This window comes from Oncorhynchus gorbuscha, unplaced genomic scaffold, assembly GCF_021184085.1.
Source record: "Oncorhynchus gorbuscha isolate QuinsamMale2020 ecotype Even-year unplaced genomic scaffold, OgorEven_v1.0 Un_scaffold_599, whole genome shotgun sequence".
Taxonomy (NCBI): Eukaryota; Metazoa; Chordata; class Actinopteri; order Salmoniformes; family Salmonidae; genus Oncorhynchus; species Oncorhynchus gorbuscha.
Genome location: NW_025745433.1, coordinates 350,169 through 364,714, shown reverse-complemented (window position 1 = coordinate 364,714; position 14,546 = coordinate 350,169).

Genomic DNA, 14,546 nt, shown 5'->3' with positions numbered 1-14,546 from the left:
ACAGGGAAGAGGTATATACCAGATACAGGGAAGAGGTATATACCAGATACAGGGAAGAGGTATATATATACCAGATACAGGGAAGAGGTATATATATACCAGATACAGGGAAGAGGTATATACCAGATACAGGGAAGAGGTATATATATACCAGATACAGGGAAGAGGTATATACCAGATACAGGGAAGAGGTATATATATACCAGATACAGGGAAGAGGTATATACCAGATACAGGGAAGAGGTATATACCAGATACAGGGAAGAGGTATATATATACCAGATACAGGGAAGAGGTATATATATACCAGATACAGGGAAGAGGTATATATATACCAGATACAGGAAGAGGTATATATATACCAGATACAGGGAAGAGGTATATATATACCAGATACAGGAAGAGGTATATATATACCAGATACAGGGAAGAGGTATATATATACCAGATACAGGGAAGAGGTATATATATACCAGATACAGGGAAGAGGTATATATATACCAGATACAGGGAAGAGGTATATACCAGATACAGGGAAGAGGTATATATATACCAGATACAGGGAAGAGGTATATATATACCAGATACAGGGAAGAGGTATATATATACCAGATACAGGGAAGAGGTATATATATATACCAGATACAGGGAAGAGGTATATATATACCAGATACAGGGAAGAGGTATATATATACCAGATACAGGGAAGAGGTATATATATATACCAGATACAGGGAAGAGGTATATATATACCAGATACAGGGTAGAGGTATATATATACCAGATACAGGGAAGAGGTATATATATACCAGATACAGGGAAGAGGTATATATATACCAGATACAGGGTAGAGGTATATATATACCAGATACAGGGAAGAGGTATATATATACCAGATACAGGGAAGAGGTATATATATACCAGATACAGGGAAGAGGTATATATATACCAGATACAGGGAAGAGGTAATATATATACCAGATACAGGGAAGAGGTGTATATATATACCAGATACAGGGAAGAGGTATATATATACCAGATACAGGGAATAGGTATATATATATACCAGATACAGGGAAGAGGTATATATATACCAGATACAGGGAAGAGGCATATATATATATACCAGATACAGAGAAGAGGTATATATATATACCAGATACAGGGGAAAAGGGGGGCTATTTGGTACGCAGGCCAACACTCAATGAAGAGATCAAGCAGTGGTCGTTATCATACATCACAGAGGGAGAACGCTGGAGAGATGTTGTTCTCTATCGCATGTCAAAGATCAGACAATTTGTGCCAGCCTCTTGTATAACTTTTCATAGCTCCATGCTGCCATTAGAATGAATGGACTGTTGATTTAACTCCATACTGTCATTATAATGAATGGACTGTTGATTTAACTCCATGCTGTCATTATAATGAATGGACTGTTGATTTAACTCCATACTGTCATTATAATGAATGGACTGTTGATTTAACTCCATGCTGTCATTATAATGAATGGACTGTTGATTTAATTCCATGCTGTCATTATAATGAATGGACTGTTGATTTAACTCCATGCTGTCATTAGAATGAATGGACTGTTGATTTAACTCCATGCTGTCATTATAATGAATGGACTGTTGATTTAACTCCATACTGTCATTATAATGAATGGACTGTTGATTTAACTCCATACTGTCATTATAATGAATGGACTGTTGATTTAACTCCATGCTGTCATTAGAATGAATGGACTGTTGATTTAACTCCATGCTGTCATTATAATGAATGGACTGTTGATTTAACTCCATGCTGTCATTATAATGAATGGACTGTTGATTTAACTCCATGCTGTCATTATAATGAATGGACTGTTGATTTAACTCCATGCTGTCATTATAATGAATGGACTGTTGATTTAATTCCATGCTGTCATTATAATGAATGGACTGTTGATTTAATTCCATGCTGTCATTATAATGAATGGACTGTTGATTTAACTCCATGCTGTCATTAGAATGAATGGACTGTTGATTTAACTCCATGCTGTCATTATAATGAATGGACTGTTGATTTAACTCCATGCTGTCATTATAATGAATGGACTGTTGATTTAACTCCATGCTGTCATTATAATGAATGGACTGTTGATTTAACTCCATGCTGTCATTATAATGAATGGACTGTTGATTTAACTCCATGCTGTCATTATAATGAATGGACTGTTGATTTAACTCCATGCTGTCATTATAATGAATGGACTGTTGATTTAACTCCATACTGTCATTAGAATGAATGGACTGTTGATTTAACTTAACCCATGCTGTCATTATAATGAATGGACTGTTGATTTAACTCCATACTGTCATTATAATGAATGGACTGTTGATTTAACTCCATGCTGTCATTATAATGAATGGACTGTTGATTTAACTCCATGCTGTCATTATAATGAATGGACTGTTGATTTAACTCCATGCTGTCATTATAATGAATGGACTGTTGATTTAACTCCATACTGTCATTAGAATGAATGGACTGTTGATTTAACTCCATGCTGTCATTATAATGAATGGACTGTTGATTTAACTCCATACTGTCATTATAATGAATGGACTGTTGATTTAACTCCATGCTGTCATTATAATGAATGGACTGTTGATTTAACTCCATGCTGTCATTATAATGAATGGACTGTTGATTTAACTCCATACTGTCATTAGAATGAATGGACTGTTGATTTAACTCCATGCTGTCATTATAATGAATGGACTGTTGATTTAACTCCATACTGTCATTATAATGAATGGACTGTTGATTTAACTCCATGCTGTCATTATAATGAATGGACTGTTGATTTAACTCCTTACTGTCATTATAATGAATGGACTGTTGATTTAACTCCATGCTGTCATTATAATGAATGGACTGTTGATTTAACTCCATGCTGTCATTATAATGAATGGACTGTTGATTTAACTCCATGCTGTCATTATAATGAATGGACTGTTGATTTAACTCCATACTGTCATTATAATGAATGGACTGTTGATTTAACTCCATGCTGTCATTACTGAATGGACTGTTGATTTAACTCCATGCTGTCATTACTGAATGTTTTTGACTTCTCCTATGTCTTTTCTTTAAGGCCATTTGAAGTTAACAAATATATCCCATAATGCCCTTGATATAATAAACTCCTAATGGAGACAGACAGTTGGGGTGATTTCAGGTACATTGTGTTATCTCTCTAACTCCCCTCTACATAAAAGAGAATGTTCACAGTATTTGGACTATGGCCTCTGGGATGTTTAACATGTTTACGCTACCAAACACACAGATACACTCTTTTTTGAATCAAAAGGAATGAGAAATGTATCAAATATTATTGGATTCAGTCACAGGCAATGAACATCATCTTAAGCATTGAAATGGAAAAAGATGACATGATATATCATAACGAAGTCGCCAACCCAAAACCGCTCTAGCAAGGAGCAGAAGAGGTGAGTCATTTGGTTTAATTTTAAGATTATACTACCAACTCAGGACAGATGAGATTGCATTACGAAAGGTCATTTCATTACGAAAGGTGATTTGGAAACAGCATAGTTTGATTCCAGTGTTCTCGTGTACTAGTTTTACCCTGGACCCAGATTGGTTTGTGCGCCCCTGCTTTGAACTAGGCTGTAGTTCTACTCTGAACTTAACCAGTCTATAGATAAGACTCTCTTGGCTTTGAACCAGGCTGTAGTTCTACTCTGTACTTAACCAGTCTATAGATAAGACTTTCGTGGCTTTGAACCAGGCTGTAGTTCTTCTCTGTACTTAACCAGTCTATAGATAAGACTCTCTTGGCTTTGAACCAGGCTGTAGTTCTACTCTGTACTTAACCAGTCTGTAGATAAGACTCTCTTCGCTTTGAACCAGGCTGTAGTTATACCATTTTAGGCAGTCTATAGATAAGAGTACCCTCATCTTCTTCTTGGCTTTGAACCAGGCTGTAGTTCTACTCTGTACTTAACCAGTCTATAGATAAGAATCTCTTGGCTTTGAACCAGGCTATAGGTGTACCCTATTAAGCAGTCTGTTGATAAGAGACCTCTCCTCTCTCTCTTGGCTTTGAACCAGGCTGTAGTTCTACCATATTAAGCAGTCTGTTGATAAGAGACCTCTCCTCTCTCTCTTGGCTTTGAACCAGGCTGTAGTTCTACCCTATTAAGCAGTCTGTTGATAAGAGTCCTCTCCTCCGTCTCTTGGCTTTGAACCAGGCTGTAGTTCTACCCTATTAAGCAGTCTGTTGATAAGAGTCCTCTCCTCTCTCTCTTAGCTTTGAACCAGGCTGTAGTTCTACCCTATTAAGCAGTCTGTTGATAAGAGACCTCTCCTCTCTCTCTTGGCTTTGAACCAGGCTGTAGTTCTACCATATTAAGCAGTATGTTGATAAGAGTCCTCTCCTCTCTCTCTTGGCTTTGAACCAGGCTGTAGTTCTACCCTATTAAGCAGTCTGTTGATAAGAGACCTCTCCTCTCTCTCTTGGCTTTGAACCAGGCTGTAGTTCTACCATATTAAGCAGTCTGTTGATAAGAGACCTCTCCTCTCTCTCTTGGCTTTGAACCAGGCTGTAGTTCTACCCTATTAAGCAGTCTGTTGATAAGAGACCTCTCCTCTCTCTCTTGGCTTTGAACCAGGCTGTAGTTCTACCCTATTAAGCAGTCTGTTGATAAGAGTCCTCTCCTCTTCTCCTCCTAATAGTAAGTCACTGTCTCCTTCTCAAATGGCTACTATTGGAATGCAGCCCCCGGATTCTCCATGTCATTTGAATGTATCACACCATTTTTATAATGACCTCTAATTAACTCTGATCCATTTAGGAGGTTATTAGCAGAAAGGGAAACGATGGCTTCGTCCTCTAAACTAAAGAGTTGGGAGACCAGCATCTCGCTGTCGCGAGCACCAAGCAAAAGCACTATAACGTCTTTGATGTCAGTTCAAAATGTCAGGGATTACACTTTTAGAACTATTTCTCGTGCGTTCAAATGAGATGAAGGAAATGGTTGAATGACCTTTAACCGTTGAGATTGACTTATAGTGGGCGCCACTACCGCATCAGAGAGTTGCACATGTCCCACAATGCAGCATCAATTCTACCCATCTCTTCAACACTGATCCACGGGCCTCACAGATTAGATTCGATCCGTCAGGCTCCAGTAAATGCTGCACAAGCACACTAAAATGGATGTTCATCAACGTTGAAGAGGGGTTCAAACACACGTTGGGTAACAACGAAGAGCTTCCATCCCACAGGAGACAAACATCCTGTTATACTACCAGACAGGAGACAAACATCCTGTTATACTACCAGACATACATCCTGTTATACTACCAGACAGGAGACATACATCCTGTTATACTACCAGACAAACATCCTGTTATACTACCAGACAGGAGACAAACATCCTGTTATACTACCAGACATACATCCTGTTATACTACCAGACAGGAGACATACATCCTGTTATACTACCAGACAAACATCCTGTTATACTACCAGACAGGAGACATACATCCTGTTATACTACCAGACAAACATCCTGTTATACTACCAGACAGGAGACATACATCCTGTTATACTACCAGACAAACATCCTGTTATACTACCAGACATACATCCTGTTATACTACCAGACATACATCCTGTTATACTACCAGACAGGAGACATACATCCTGTTATACTACCAGACAGGAGACATACATCCTGTTATACTACCAGACATACATCCTGTTATACTACCAGACAGGAGACATACATCCTGTTATACTACCAGACAGGAGACATACATCCTGTTATACTACCAGACATACATCCTGTTATACTACCAGACATACATCCTGTTATACTACCAGACAGGAGACATACATCCTGTTATACTACCAGACATACATCCTGTTATACTACCAGACAGGAGACATACATCCTGTTATACTACCAGACATACATCCTGTTATACTACCAGACAGGAGACATACATCCTGTTATACTACCAGACAGGAGACATACATCCTGTTATACTACCAGACAGGAGACAAACATCCTGTTATACTACCAGACATACATCCTGTTATACTACCAGACAGGAGACATACATCCTGTTATACTACCAGACAGGAGACATACATCCTGTTATACTACCAGACATACATCCTGTTATACTACCAGACAGGAGACAAACATCCTGTTATACCACCAGACAGGAGACAAACATCCTGTTATACTACCAGACAGGAGACAAACATCCTGTTATACTACCAGACATACATCCTGTTATACTACCAGACAGGAGACATACATCCTGTTATACTACCAGACAGGAGACATACATCCTGTTATACTACCAGACATACATCCTGTTATACTACCAGACAGGAGACATACATCCTGTTATACTACCAGACAGGAGACAAACATCCTGTTATACTACCAGACAGGAGACATACATCCTGTTATACTACCAGACAGGAGACATACATCCTGTTATACTACCAGACAGGAGACATACATCCTGTTATACTACCAGACATACATCCAGTTATACTACCAGACAGGAGACAAACATCCTGTTATACTACCAGACATACATCCTGTTATACTACCAGACAGGAGACATACATCCTGTTATACTACCAGACAGGAGACATACATCCTGTTATACTACCAGACATACATCCTGTTATACTACCAGACATACATCCTGTTATACTACCAGACATACATCCTGTTATACTACCAGACATACATCCTGTTAGACCACCAGACAGGAGACATACATCCTGTTATACTACCAGACAGGAGACATACATCCTGTTATACTACCAGACATACATGCTGTTATACTACCAGACAGGAGACATACATCCTGTTATACTACCAGACAGGAGACATACATCCTGTTATACTACCAGACATACATCCTGTTATACTACCAGACATACATCCTGTTATACTACCAGACATACATCCTGTTATACTACCAGACAGGAGACATACATCCTGTTATACTACCAGACAGGAGACATACATCCTGTTATACTACCAGACATACATGCTGTTATACTACCAGACAGGAGACATACATCCTGTTATACTACCAGACATACATCCTGTTATACTACCAGACAGGAGACAAACATCCTGTTATACTACCAGACATACATCCTGTTATACTACCAGACATACATCCTGTTATACTACCAGACAGGAGACATACATCCTGTTATACTACCAGACAGGAGACATACATCCTGTTATACTACCAGACAGGAGACATACATCCTGTTATACTACCAGACATACATCCTGTTATACTACCAGACAGGAGACAAACATCCTGTTATACTACCAGACAGGAGACATACATCCTGTTATACTACCAGACATACATCCTGTTATACTACCAGACATACATCCTGTTATACTACCAGACATACATCCTGTTATACTACCAGACATACATCCTGTTATACTACCAGACAGGAGACATACATCCTGTTATACTACCAGACAGGAGACATACATCCTGTTATACTACCAGACATACATCCTGTTATACTACCAGACAGGAGACATACATCCTGTTATACTACCAGACATACATCCTGTTATACTACCAGACATACATCCTGTTATACTACCAGACATACATCCTGTTATACTACCAGACATACATCCTGTTAGACCACCAGACAGGAGACATACATCCTGTTATACTACCAGACAGGAGACATACATCCTGTTATACTACCAGACAGGAGACATACATGCTGTTATACTACCAGACAGGAGACATACATCCTATTATACTACCAGACATACATCCTGTTATACTACCAGACAGGAGACAAACATCCTGTTATACTACCAGACATACATCCTGTTATACTACCAGACAGGAGACAAACATCCTGTTATACTACCAGACAGGAGACATACATCCTGTTATACTACCAGACATACATCCTGTTATACTACCAGACATACATCCTGTTATACTACCAGACAGGAGACATACATCCTGTTATACTACCAGACAGGAGACATACATCCTGTTATACTACCAGACAGGAGACATACATCCTGTTATACTACCAGACATACATCCTGTTATACTACCAGACAGGAGACAAACATCCTGTTATACTACCAGACATACATCCTGTTATACTACCAGACAGGAGACATACATCCTGTTATACTACCAGACATACATCCTGTTATACTACCAGACATACATCCTGTTATACTACCAGACAGGAGACATACATCCTGTTATACTACCAGACAGGAGACATACATCCTGTTATACTACCAGACAGGAGACATACATCCTGTTATACTACCAGACAGGAGACATACATCCTGTTATACTACCAGACATACATCCTGTTATACTACCAGACATACATCCTGTTATACCACCAGACAGGAGACATACATCCTGTTATACTACCAGACAGGAGACATACATCCTGTTATACTACCAGACAGGAGACATACATCCTGTTATACTACCAGACATACATCCTGTTATACTACCAGACATACATCCTGTTATACTACCAGACAGGAGACAAACATCCTGTTATACTACCAGACATACATCCTGTTATACTACCAGACATACATCCTGTTATACTACCAGACATACATCCTGTTATACTACCAGACATACATCCTGTTATACTACCAGACAGGAGACATACATCCTGTTATACTACCAGACATACATCCTGTTATACTACCAGACAGGAGACATGCTCTAACACCCCAGAAAGACTGTTATTGGAAAGTGGTTGTGGGAATAAAGGAGAAGGGTGGATCTGGGAGACAGTTTTAAAACAGTTTAACGAGAAGTCGGATACTCGCTTAAAATGTCCGGTTCTCGATAGACAACCCTCCGGCCTCAGCACAGGCTAAATGGAACACTTCCACCCTCAGCACAGGCTAAATGGAACACTTCCTTACTCAGCACAGGCTAAATGGAACACTTCCTCCCTCAGCACAGGCTAAATGGAACACTTCCACCCTCAGCACAGGCTAAATGGAACACTTCCACCCTCAGCACAGGCTAAATGGAACACTTCCTCCCTCAGCACAGGCTAAATGGAACACTTCCACCCTCAGCACAGGCTAAATGGAACACCTCCACCCTCAGCACAGGCTAAATGGAACACTTCCTCCCTCAGCACAGGCTAAATGGAACACTTCCTCCCTCAGCACAGGCTAAATGGAACACTTCCACCCTCAGCACAGGCTAAATGGAACACCTCCACCCTCAGCACAGGCTAAATGGAACACCTCCATTAGGTTTAAAGGGTTCACATTTCAGTGACGGAGTGAGATGGGACGGTGTGTGGGTGTGTGCTCCCATGTGCTTTTCTCCCTCTGAAATCCCTCTCTCCCATGTTTCTCCCCTGTCTCCTCCCCTGTCTCCTCCCAAGTCTCCTCCCCTGTCTCCTCCCATGTCTCCTCCCATGTCTCCTCCCATGTCTCCTCCCCTGTCTCCTCCCCTGTCTCTCCCCTGTCTCCTCCCCTGTTTCTCCCCTGACTCCTCCCATGTCTCTCCCCTGTCTCCTCCCATGTCTCCTCCCCTGTCTCTCCCATGTCTCTCCCCTGTCTCCTCCCATGTCTCTCCCCTGTCTCCTCCCCTGTCTCTCCCCTGTCTCCTCCCATGTCTCCTCCCCTGTCTCTCCCCTGTCTCCTCCCCTGTCTCTCCCCTGTCTCCTCCCCTGTCTCCTCCCCTGTCTCCTCCCCTGTCTCTCCCCTGTCTCTCCCCTGTCTCCTCCCTGTCTCCTCCCATGTCTCTCCCCTGTCTCCTCCCATGTCTCTCCCATGTCTCTCCCCTGTCTCCTTCCCTGTCTCTCCCATGTCTCTCCCCTGTCTCCTCCCCTGTCTCTCCCATATCTCTCCCCTGTCTCCTCCCCTGTCTCCTCCCATGTCTCCTCCCATGTCTCTCCCCTGTCTCCTCCCCTGTCTCTCCCCTGTTCTCCTCCCCTGTCTCTCCCCTGTCTCTCCCATGTCTCTCTCCTGTCTCCTCCCCTGTCTCCTCCCCTGTCTCTCTCCTGTCTCCTCCCCCTGTCTCCTCCCCTGTCTCTCCCCTGTCTCCTCCCCTGTCTCTCCCCTGTTCTCCTCCCCTGTCTCCTCCCCTGTCTCTCCCCTGTCTCCTCCCATGTCTCTCCCATGTCTCTCCCCTGTCTCCTCCCCTGACCCCTCCCCTGTCTCCTCCCCTGTCTCTCCCCTGTCTCCTTCCCTGTCTCCTCCCATGTCTCCTCCCATGTCTCCTCCCATGTCTCTCCCCTGTCTCCTCCCCTAAATAAACCCAGTTTGACCCCCCCACCCCATACACACACACACAATGTTTTGTATTTCCATAACCTTCCTCTGTCAGCTGAGAACTAGCAGAGGCTATAAATATGGCCGACGGGCTGGTAACACAGCTATATATCCTGGATCAAATATACAAATGTGTTTTATGGAGGTCAACAACCAGCCGTCCGTTTCCCGGCTCAGAGCGCCGGAACATAACTTTACCTCAAGGTTATTTCCTTTTGCTCGCTGTGTTAGTGAAACCTGTTTAAAGGCTGGTCAAATTATTTACTCTCATTCCTGACACTATTCATGTCTCCTTTTTTTCTGGGAGAGAGAGAGAGAGAGGAGGGGGAGGGATGTCTAGCTACCATCACCTCTCTTTCTGTGTCTCTTTCTTTCTCTCTCTCAATTCAATGTGTCACCACAGCAGCAAGATTTGTGACCTGTTGCCACAAGAAAAGGTCAACCAGTGAAGAACAAACACCATTGTAAATACAACCCATATTTTCCAGAGCTTCCGGCGACAGTACCCAGTCCGGAACCTCCAGCGATGATCCACAGCCCGGGGTCTCCAGCGACAATCCCCAGCCCGGGGTCTCCAGCCCGGGGTCTCTAGCCCGGGGTCTCCAGCCCGGGGTCTCCATGGACAATCCCCAGCCCAGTGTCTCCAGCGACTGTTTATCGTTGCCTCTGATTGGGGACATTATTTAGGTAGCCTAATTCCTTGGGTATTTGTGGGTTCTTATTCTATGTTTAGTTGCCTGTCTGCACTAGTCATATTAGCCTCGTGGTTCGTTTTGTTGTTTTGTTCAATGTTCATTTGTTAAATGAAGAAGAATGTACGCTACCACGCTGCGCCTTGGTCTCCTCCATACAACGAACGTGACAGATCTGTGTAATCTGAGGGAAATATGTGTCTCTAATATGGTCATACATTGGACAGGAGGTTAGGAAGTACAGCTCAGTTTCCACCTCATTTTGTCTCTCTCTCCCTTTGACCCCTCTTTCTCTCTCTGACCCCTCTCTCTTGGTCTCTCTCTCTCTTTCTCTCTCTGACCCCCTCTCTTGGTCTCTCTCTCTTTCCCTCTCTGACCCCTCTCTCTTGGTCTCTCTCTTTTCTCACTCTGACCCCTCTCACTTGGTCTCTCTCTCTTTCTCTCTCTGACCCCCTCTCTCTTGGCCTCTCTCTCTTTCTCTGACCCCTCTCCCTTGGTCTCCCTCTCTTTCTCACTCTGACCCCTCTCTCGTGGTCTCTCTCTCTTTCTCCCCTCTGTCCCCCTCTCTCTTGGTCTCTCTCTCTTTCTCTCTGACCCCCTCTCTCTAGGTCTCTCTCTCTTTCTCCCCCTCTGTCCCCCTCTCTCTTGGTCTCTCTCTCTTTCTCTCTGACCCCTCTCTCTAGGTCTCTCTCTCTTTCTCTCTCTGACCCCCTCTCTCTTGGTCTCTCTCTCTTTCTCTCTCTGACCCCCTCTCTCTAGGTCTCTCTCTCTTTCTCTCTCTAACCCCCTCTCTCTTGGTCTCTCTCTCTTTCTCTCTCTGACCCCCTCTTTCTTGGTCTCTCTCTCTTTCTCCTCTGTCCCCCTCTCTCTTGGTCTCTCTCTCTTTCCTTTTCTGACCCCCTCTCTCTTGGTCTCCCTCTCTTTCTCTCTCTGACCCCCTCTCTCTAGGTCTCTCTCTCTTTCTCTCTCCGACCCCCTCTCTCTGGTCTTTCTCTCTCTTTCTCGCTCTGACCCCCTCTCTCTGGTCTCTCTCTCTCTGACCCCCTCTCTCTTGGTCTCTCTCTCTTGGTCTCTCTCTGACCCCTCTCTCTTGGTCTCTCTCTTTCTCTCTCTGACTCCCCTCTCTCTTGGTCTCTCTCCCTCTGACCCCCTCTCTCTTGGTCTCTCTCTCTTTTCTCTCTCTGACCCCCTCTCTCTTGGTCTCTCTCTCTCTTTCTCCCCCTCTGTCCCCCTCTCTCTTGGTCTCTCTCTCTCTTTCTCCCCCTCTGTCCCCTCTCTCTTGGTCTCTCTCTCTCTTTCTCCCCCTCTGACCCCTCTCTCTTGGTCTCTCTCTCTCTGACCCCCTCTCTCTTGGTCTCTCTCTCTGACCCCCTCTCTCTTGGTCTCTCTCTCTTTCTCTCTCTGACTCCCCCTCTCTTTTTGTCTCTCTCTCTTTCTCTCTCTGACTCCCCCTCTCTTTTTGTCTCTCTCTCTTTCTCTCTCTGACTCCCCCTCTCTTTTTGTCTCTCTCTCTTTCTCTCTCTGACTCCCCCTCTCTCTTGGTCTCTCTCTCTTTCTCCCCCTCTGTCCCCCTCTCTCTTAGTCTCTCTCTCTTTCTCTCTCTTTCTCTCTTGGTCTCTCTCTCTCTTTCTCACTCTGACCCCCTCTCTCTTGGTCTCTCTCTCTTTCTCCCCCTCTGACCCCCTCTCTCTTGGTCTCTCTCTCTTTCTCTCTCTGACCCCCTCTCTCTTTGTCTCTCTCTCTCTTTCTCTCTGACCCCCTCTCTCTTAGTCTCTCTCTCTTTCTCTCTCTGACCCCCTCTCTCTTGGTCTCTCTCTCTTTCTCTCTCTGACCCCCTCTCTCTTGGTCTCTCTCTCTTTCTCCCCCTCTGACCCCTTCTCTCTTGGTCTCTCTCTCTTTCTCCCCCTCTGACCCCTTCTCTCTTGGTCTCTCTCTCTTTCTCCCCCTCTGTCCCTCTCCTCCTCTGTCCAACTGTTTCCTTCTGTAGAGGGAATGTAGCCTGACATGCAGCATGTAACCTATGCTGCATGTTCCTGTCTGATTGACGTTATTGATCCGGACGCAATTCAAACCAAGAAGTCACTTTTTATCTTTCTGTTTAACATGCGGAGAGACAAGGGACACAATGTTTTATTTTTTCATTTTTTAGTTGTTGTTGATGAAACACTGTTTCCCAATGAAAAGCCTCTCCAATGTCACTGCCGGGCCTTGACAAGAGGAATGCCATTATCTGTGAGTTACAGAGGAGAGACGGAGGGGCTGTGGTGTGACTGTGGGTCTATGGAGGAGCAGAACACACTAAGACAGTGTCCCTAATGCCACCATGTTCCCTATTTAGGGCACTACAGGGTTAGTAGTGCACTACTTTTGACCAGGATCTGTAGGGTTAGTAGTGCACTACTTTTGACCAGGACCTGCAGGGTTAGTAGTGCACTACTTTTGACCAGGGCCTGTAGGGTTAGTAGTGCACTACTTTTGACCAGGACCTGCAGGGTTAGTAGTGCACTACTTTTGACCAGGACCTGCAGGGTTAGTAGTGCACTACTTTTGACCAGGACCTGCAGGGTTAGTAGTGCACTACTTTTGACCAGGACCTGCAGGGTTAGTAGTGCACTACTTTTGACCAGGGCCTATGGAAGGAAAGGGGGAGTCAACCCCTCTACAAGGCTATTCACAATGATCTACAAGGCTATTCACAATGATCTACAAGGCTATTCACAATGATCTACAAGGCTATTCACAATGATCTACAAGGCTATTCACAATGATCTACAAGGCTATTCATAATTTTCAACAAGGCTATTTATAATGATCTACTAGGCTATTCAAAACGATATACAAGGCTATTTACAATTATCTACAAGGCTATTCACAATGATCTACAAGGTTATTCACAATGATCTGCAAGGCTATTCACAATGATCTACAAGGTTATTCACAATGATCTACAAGGCTATTCACAATGATCTACAAGGCTATTCATAATTTTCAACAAGGCTATTTATAATGATCTACAAGGCTATTGATTATGATCTACAAGGCTATTGATATTGATCTACTATGCTATTGATAATGATCGACAAGGCTATTCCCAATGATCTACAAGGCTATTGATAATGATCTACTAGGCTATTCACAATGATCTACAAGGCTATTCACAATGATCTACGCGGCTATTCACAATGATCTACAATGTTATTCACAATGATCTACAAGGCTATTCGTAATTTTCAACAAGGTTATTGATAATGATCTACAAGGTTATTGATAATGAGCTACAAGGCTATTCACAATGATCTACAAAGCTATTGATAATTATCTACTAGGCTATTCACAATGATCTACAAGGCTATTCACAATGATCTACAAGGCTATTCATACTTTTCAACAAGGCTATTGATAATGATCTACAAGGCTATTGATAATGATCTACAAGGCTATTCACAATGATCTACGTGGCTATTTACAATGATCT